Source organism: Pteropus vampyrus, unplaced genomic scaffold, assembly GCF_000151845.1.
Source record: "Pteropus vampyrus isolate Shadow unplaced genomic scaffold, Pvam_2.0 Scaffold126, whole genome shotgun sequence".
NCBI lineage: Eukaryota > Metazoa > Chordata > Mammalia > Chiroptera > Pteropodidae > Pteropus > Pteropus vampyrus.
Window position 1 is genome coordinate 2,678,343 of NW_011888907.1, and position 8,986 is coordinate 2,687,328.

Here is an 8,986-nt window from a genome sequence, read left to right on the forward strand (position 1 = left end):
ATTTCATAACACAGACATGTCAACATACATCTTAAATTTTACGTGACTAATTCTGGATACTATGTTTTCTTTATATACTTTGCCACTATTTACATCACCATTTCATAATTGCCACTGAGACATAGATAAATAGAAAGATAGATAGATGACAGATGATGATGATGATGATGATGATGATGACGATGATGATAGATGATGATAGATAAATAGATAGATAGATAGACAGATAGATAGATAGATAGATAGATAGATAGATAGATAGATAGATGATAGATAGATAGATAGAAATCTGGAAGAAGTTTAAAAATAACCAGAAGACAATCAGGTAAATAAATTCTGACTGAGCTCTAGGTTTATTTTTATGAGTAATCCTTTTTATGCCACCCCAGAGATCCAAATGCTTTACCAGGTGCCTATTTTCCTGCCCTATATGACTGAAAACACACATGAGGAGACAGCCATTCTTTTTGAAGGTTCAAAAGCCTTTTGATCATCTGTTTATAATCTCACTGCCTAACTGCAAAGTGCCTTCTTGGTACTTAAAAGAAATTTTTAAAAGTTGGAACTAATGATAGAAAGTACGCGTGATGCCTTCTTTTACACTTTTTTGTTATCTGTTGTTTAGCAGTAGTGAGTAACTTTTCCCAAGGCTCATGCATGGAAAACACATCAGCACATTGCCAGGAAGCCACAGAGTTGAGAAGGGTGAGAAAAATTAACAATGGGTAGAATTAAGGTCTGGAGATTATGATGGGACAAACTTGGGAGTCTTTCCATGTGTTTTCTTAGAATACACTTTCCATGTTTGAAGCATAGCCAATTAGTCTTTCAGAAAAGCAAGAGAGCAGAGAAACAAAATAATGTAAAATAATCTTTAGGTTTTGATGCTACGGGTATGAATATGTACCTCTACTTTCTATAATGTAATAACCATTTAAAATTTCTGTACATAGAGACACAGCCTGCTAAAGACATGATATAAATATATCGTACTTAACTATTCTACTTGCCTAGACAGAAGAAAAACAGCATCGATGTAAATTTCCCCTACAATTAACACTGTGAGAGAATGTCCCCTCTTAGAATTCTCACGTGCTGAGCATTAAAGCTCTATATCCAAATTCTTAAGAGGATTAGAGGACACATGAACCCTGAGTTTGTTTCAACACCACCCGAGGAACGAATGAAAACCTAGGAAAGCTGCATAGTCGCTGCGCAGGAGTGAGCAAGAAGTCATTTGTCGGTGCAGATTCCCATCCCTGTTCTTTTCTCACACTGACATTTGGATAGTAGGTCAGAGTTCAGAAAGCATTCCACCTTGGTCCTCTTTGCCCTCACAGCAGCCTTAGGAGAGACAAGACAAGAAGTCATACCTTCATCTTAAGTGAGAAGAAAGTGAAGCTCACTGATGCTTAGAACTTGCTCGAGGTCCTGCTGGGCAGCCGGATCTTCTCTCACAGTGGCTTCTCTGTGCCATGCCCCCTGTGCCAGTCCTGATAGGACCTGAATTAGGACTCTTGTGGGACATCCACCAAAGAACCGCAGTGAGGGGAAGGCAACAATCCTCCATCATGCTACGAGTGCGATGCTGGTGCACAATATGCGTTACCTCATTTAATCCTTTCAACACTCTGACAGGAACCATTATCCACATTTTACCTCTGAAGAAACTAAAGAAACTCAGAAAAGTTTAGTAACTAGTCCAAGTTTGCACCATTAGAAAATGGAGAAATTTATTCATTACAACAGTCTATGGTGATTGAATTATGCCATCCTGATGAAACCATAACTTATATGGCCGGGTGAGGGAGGGGCTCTTGAATTGCCTGCTCCAACTTTCTCATTTTACAGATCTGGCAATGAGGCCCAAATGTGACACATACTTGCCTAGGTAACGACCGTGTTGTGCTAATTCTTATCCTATTACTTTTTTCGCTGTATCATAGCAGGCTGTGGAGGAACTATAGAGTTACCTGATGCTGTGACCAGCCAAGTAAAACAGTAGCTTCACATTCAAGGTCTGGCCTGGAATCCGGAAGTGTAGCAGTTCCCCTGTGATGGAAGGAAGCCGGCATTCCAGCCTTCGATCTGGGTTAGCTTCTGGTTGTACTGCTTCCGCCTTTACGTCCTACCCGCAAGATCTTCCTCTTCTATTCTTCTTTCTTCTTTGCAGATTTCTACACTAACTTGTAAAGGTCTGATTGTGTGTGGTGAATGCTGTGAGAACGTGACGTGTTGGAAAAAAAATAAAAACCAGTTTGTCTTCATTTCAGCATGCCCCAATTTTCAGCGAGTTTTGTAATGCCCATATTTTCATCTCAACTAAACCCAGTGCGGTTTTTCTGTAGAGCAGGTTATCGTGAATCTCAATTACTTCCATGCGTGGCCACTATCAGTTGCCCCTGCTTTTCTTCATTGTTCTTGCCCTTTCTATACATCTCAGTTTTGCCGATCTGGGTAGGGTAAAATCGAAGTGGGACTTTCATGTGGTGCCGCAGAAGGCTAGGGAAGCTAGTCACTCTCCCCACTCTTCCTTTCCTGGTGAAGAGAATTCTTTTCGTCTGGGAAGTTTCCTCTTGGCAATGAACAGTGCCAGTTTGGGGGACAAGACGATGCAGGGAAAAGAAAGCTGTCTTCCTTCTTTTCTCGTGCAGTTATCTTCAGATCTTTTATTCCACTATGTTGCTGAAGTTTCTTAAATAAACTCCAGAGCTCTCCCAGAGCTGTTTTTGTTAATAGATATCTAATTCTTGATCTTTGAAGGGAGACAGAGGCTTGGGTCTCTTATGCTGCCATCTTGGTGATGTCACTTTGGCCTCAATAAGTGTCCATTGAATGAATAGATGCAGTTCTTACCACAACCGTTGGTGGGTCTATAATCATTACCAATATGTCACATAAATGCAAACAGCCTCTAAATGGTCAGACTCTGCTATGTCCCATGCTTGGAAGTGCAGCTTTCTGAGGACCTGGTAGATGGGTTTTCCCATTTACCTCTAGCTATCTGCGAGTGACACAGTTTTTGACTTGGAGATTGTGCGTTACTTCTTTCAGGTCCAGGAACTGAAGTAGAAATAGTGGCCACCAGCTGGCCTCGCAATGCACATAAGGGTACATGACCTATAGGATTTGCTTATTGATTTATATGGACTATTTCCATAGGCATCTAGGGCGGGAGGTAGGGACAGTCGTCTAAATGGGATAAAGATACTCTATTTACCTCAGTTTGCTGAGTCTCAAATAAGACGATGTGTGCGAACACTTTTTTAGAATTGTAGAACACTATAGAGAATATCATATTATTAATAATGCTAAATAAATTGTTAGGTAAGTTTATCCTTATGATTCTGTGCTGTCACTACTCATAGTGTGAATTAAGTCTGTGCTATCACATCTTGCTATGCACTAGGCTAGGCTATTCTCTGATTTCCTTGTCTTTTATAGAATTGAATTTGTATATTTTCATGTTTTATAGTATTTTACTCCAGTAGACATTTACTTCTTTACTCTTCTGTACAAGGACTTCCTGGTTTTGTATAGTCGCTTTACGTGACTGTTAATTTTGTTTTACGTTTTGAAGAAAGAGTACATATTGGGCAATTTGTCTCTTTTATTTAACCTTTTCTAATACTATTGAGCAACTATAAGAAATTGTTCTTTTGATATTTCTCAGTTTTCATAGTGACACAAGATCTATGGGGCAAGATTTTATTATTTTAAAATGTCTTTATCTTACTCAATTCTCATGGGTTTTTGTTTGTCCTGACTGGCCAGACACTGGAAAGCTGTATAACATTTTCACAATGACTTGGCATTTCAAAATTTATACAGATATTGGAAACTATGAATTTTCCAGATACTCCTAATATCAGATTAGAATTTCGTTTAAAATATTTAACACATCAGCTGTTGATATGATAGCAGGTATTTTTTTGAAATCTATGTACGCGTTCGCTTACCTCTAGTGCTACAGGAGAGAAACAAAAGCCCAGCACATTCTGACTTGTTTAAGGTCATGAACTTAGGTGGGAAGAGAGCCTTGGAGCTCCCACCTGACTTTTCTCCATTACACTGCCTACCTGGCAGTAATCTGAACCCCTTTTGCTGCAGAGAGCTGCCAACCTCAATTCCAACAGAACCCCAAGCCTTGAGTACGTATCTAATCATGCTGTCTCTTAGGGGAATTGATGCTGTGGGAATTTCAGCATCCTGCATTCATGGCTAAGGATAAGTCTATCGGCACCTTGGCTCGAAAAAGTTCAGAAACTAGGATGGTGTGCACAGCTCTGACCTGAGCATCTGAAATATATGTGAAGAAAATAGGAATTATTCTATTTGCTTTCCAAAAGAGTTACAACTTAGGTGGATTTAACCCCTTACCCATTTTTTCTTATAACTACTAAGAAAAGAACACACATCATTTTAGGTGATTTTCACTTGTAACAATTTTCAGTTGCAATGAAACCAATGATATGAGAAATGTCTTTAGACATGAAAATTATAAAACATATTCTTTCCATATACAATGAATTACTCATAGTGGCTTCATTCATGTGTTGCCTCAAAATCCTGCCCTCAAGCTGCCCTCAGTAGGAATCTCCATGTTCACAAAAGAAAAGCGGTCCCAGAAGGAAAGCTGAGTGGGAGAAGAAGCAAATCAGGGCTCTCTCCTCTTATCTCCCATAATATTCTGTATTTATAAATCTGGAAGTCAACTTTTTTCATGCTTTTGGAGAAATCGTTGAGCAATTTTTATTTGGGAACTTTGATAAATTCATTTAAAGTTGATTTTAGAAATACTTTGTCCTCTGATATAAGGTACCCTTATTCTAGGGGACACCCGGTCCATCTCTGTTCCTTTATGCTGAATCCAAATCTCAGTTTTCCTAGTGTTATTTATTGAGGAAAAGACTCCTCGTGCCTGAATCAAGTACTGTGAATGATACTAGAATTGTAGAGATAATGATAATTATAGAGATAAAGAAAATGTTTCTGTTTTGAGTTAATCAGAGTAAAGCAAGTTTGGAAACCATGAATAAAAGAATGAATTACAGAGATAAATACAGTGACCAATACAATGTGAAAAGAAATTATTGTAACACAGATATCCTTACGAGATACTATCCACATAAACTTTGGGCCTAGGCCGAGCATCACAGTTGTAAATGTGGCACCTTACCCAAATTACAGGCCTCAAGCAATGAGCAAATAACCTCAGAATCCAAACTTATAAGTATCTCAACTCTAAGAAAAGCATAATTAGCTGATCAAAAGCATGATTTTAAAAGTCACATTTATTGAGATATAATTTACACTGTATAATTTACCCTTTTTAGTGTATAGTTCTATGAGTTTTGATAAATGCATTCAGCCATGTAACCACCATCACAACACAGAACAATTTCATCACCCCTAAAAATGTCCTGTGTGCCCTTTTGTAATCAACACCTCCCTCAATGCTAACCCCTGGCAACCACTGATCTTTTCTCAGTCCCTATAGTTTAAAGACAGTATTCTCAATCTTTGTGAGCTTTGGTTTTCTCATCGATCAATGGAAATATTAATAATACCACTTATTTCCTGGGGTTGTTAAAAGATATAAGATAATATATATAAAATGTATAGCACAATGCCTGGCACATTATGAGCATAAATGTTAGTGATTATTATTATTATTGTTGTTGTCATTATTATTATTAATTGTTGAGCATTGAGTTGTAACCCAGAAATCACAACAATGTAGTGAATAAAACTAAATTAGATATTGTAAAACACAATCTCCAATGTAATATAGAAGCATTTTCTATAGTATCTTGACAATTAGTCATCAGGCCTCAATTGGGAAACTCAAGTGGGAAACTCAGTACTTCTCAAAGCAGTTTATAACATTGGTGGATAGTAATAATTGCGTAAATATTCTTTTTGCCATTCTGTAACTCCTACTCAAAGATCACAATTGACCTTAGAACACAAGTCCAATTTCTCTTTCACATCATGGGTCTTTAAAGAGAGCACCCTCACCTCTCTTTGTTTCTACTTCTGAATCTTTTCCCTACTAAAGAAAATCAAAACACAGCTAGAGATTATTGACCGAGGCTACAAGGAAGTAGATTATGACTAAGTATAAAAAGGAATGTTCTAAGTGAGTTACTTAAAGATGAAAGAAGTGGAAATAGAGGTAATTACTCCTCCATCCCTTAACATGTTTAAATCCTGGCTGAAGAATCACTTATGAGAGACGTTATAGAAAGGTCTTGAGCATTTTATGGGCAGTTGGACCAAGTAATTGCTAAGCTTCTTCTAGCTTGAAAAGTATGATTCTACAAACACTTGTTCCTTTTGCCATATCTCCAAAACATTTTATCTGTAATTTCAGAGTCATAGAAATCGTTCTGCTTTCATAAAGTTTCTTTCTTCACTTGTTTACTCAAATTCATCTCAAGTTTTTGTTAATCACATTTAGATAAGAGAAAATAATGTATATCAGAACCTCTTGAAAAACTTTAAAGATTATGCAAAATATAAGGTGCTATAAAGTTCTATCTAGCAGAATCTTTAAATAGCACCACAAATTTTTATTTTAACTATTTTTAATGAGGATTCGTCTAAGTTCCATTTATGCTATGGTTACAATTTTTATAGTTAAACTGTAATTGATGCTTCACTGTCTTTATTTTTCAGGTTACTGACGATTTCACATTTTTTGCAAGACTATTAATTGGAGCACTGAGTTGTAATACAGTTATGCTTTCAGGGCTAAAGGACAAATGCAAGGATTGATTTTTGCTCCTACATAAAATAGTTTCGTGCTACTTCTGGGCTGTGTGTGTGTGGCGGCGGGGGGAGAGGTTCTGCATTTTACTGCATCCTCCATCCCCAATAGCTATCACAGAGCATTTATCTACAGCAATATTTATCTACTTTCAATTTATTGTGGCTTGAAAATCAGATATATAAGCTTATTAGAATAAAGTGTCAAGCAAGGGTACATAAATTATGAGACACTAGGTATAAAATACACAAACTTATATAATGTTTATCTTTGCAGCTCAGAGTACTTTAAAAATTAACTTCTGGTTCTCTCTTGTATTGTGAAGAGGAGAGATGAGGCTGTGAGGTACTTGAGATCATGTAAAATCTAGAATTCATTGCTCTATTATTAACCAAATTCAATCTCTCACCTTCACCTCCAGCATTAGCAATGGCAGCTGCATCTCCAGCAGCACATGCCATGTGGTCTTTAGAGAGGACCCAACAGATCATTGGAGAGTAGTGTTCTTTTGGTATCAAAAGAGGAGCCAGTTCCGAGTATGATTCTAAGCTAGAAATCTTGGCTGTTTTTACTAGCTTTTGATAATCATCTCGTTTAGTGAATATTGTTTCAGGGAAAACTGTGAAGAATGTTAGATTCAAAGAAGTCAGAAAGGAAGCAGAGGAGAGGGCTTCTCCCAGCAACATTTCTGCTTAGAGTGATGAAGCTGAGAAATGGGAGGCCAGGAAAAGGACGGAGGACACTTGTAAGAGGATAAAATCTCCAAGAGACAGGAAGAACTAGGACCACTTTTCTTTGAGTTCATTTGTCACTGGTTTTCCAGGAGATATATTTGGCTCTTTGCTCCTGGACCTTGCACAGTGGTGCCATTCCGGGTGTTGTTCCAGAAGGAAGTTCTGAGGTCACTCATATCAATGGTAAAAACTGTAACCATTAAAAAAAAAAAAATGGTTTTCCTTGAATCTGCTGGACACCCTCCATCATACTGCCCAGACAAAATTTGTTTCCTCGGACTGCCAGGAACTGTGCTCCCAAACTTTCAACTCAATATTTAGATAAGTGCTTGTAAACTTCAATGTGCATATAAACCATTTGGGGACCTCATTGAAATCCAGATTCTGATTCAGCGTGTCTGGGGCGGGCCTGAGATTTTGAGAGAGTTTTCGTTTGTTTTGTTTATTTTGGCCTGAGATTTTGAACAAGCTCCTTGGCGATACCCATGCTGACTAACAATGGGCCACTCTTTTGAATAGTAATGTTTTAGAATATTTCAACTCGTTAAATTAACTAGAAATCTTGAAATGAAAGGGAATAGATAGCTATAAAATAAACCAAATGCTGAACTCCACAATATTAGTGCTAAGGAGTCCTAAAGAACATCACAAAAATGGAGGCGTAGGTAACCATCTTTCCCCAAGGCCCTTCCCTAGTGAGTGCTGGTCACCATGACTCTTCCAGTCACCAAGCTGCTCCTTGTAAGAGAGAGGGCGCTGAAACTGAAGAGAAAAGTAGGGCATGAAATGCTTACAAGTAGAATAAAATTACGCAGTACAGTCAACAGAGGGGGGAAAGCAACTAGGAAGAAAAGAGATGAGTGATAGGGATAAAAGAAATCTGGCTGCATGGATTGGGGGCACAGTAGGAAGTCCTTAAGTGATCAAAATGAAGGATGTTGGGAAGATCCTGCCCTGACACTTTCTTCCAACTGATGTCAAAGATTGTGACTATAAAAGGTGCAGGGAGCTCCCTCGAATCTGACAGACACTCTCTCTCACCTTCCTTCACTCCTGATTTCTCATGAGCAGTGCACTCTTTTTCATTTTGAGTGGCTCTCTTAGCGTGGGCTTCTTTCCAAACACTCCTGTCTTGGTCAGTTCAGACCGCTACGACAGAATACCATAGACTGGACAGCTTAAACAACAGACACTTATTTCTCCTGTTACTGGGGGCTGGGAAGTCCGAGATCAAAGTGTTAGTAGATTCGATGTCTAGTCCTCACTAGACATCTACTTCCTGGTTCCAAGATGGCCACCTGCTCACTGTGTGTTCACATGGTAGAAAGAGGGTGAGGAAGCTCTCTGGGGTCCCTTGTATAAGGACATTAATCCCATTCAGGGAGGCACCACCCTCGTGACCTAGTTACCTTTGAAGGGCTCCACCTTCTAATACCACCATATTGGGGGGTTGGATTTCAACATGTGAATCGGGTGGAGA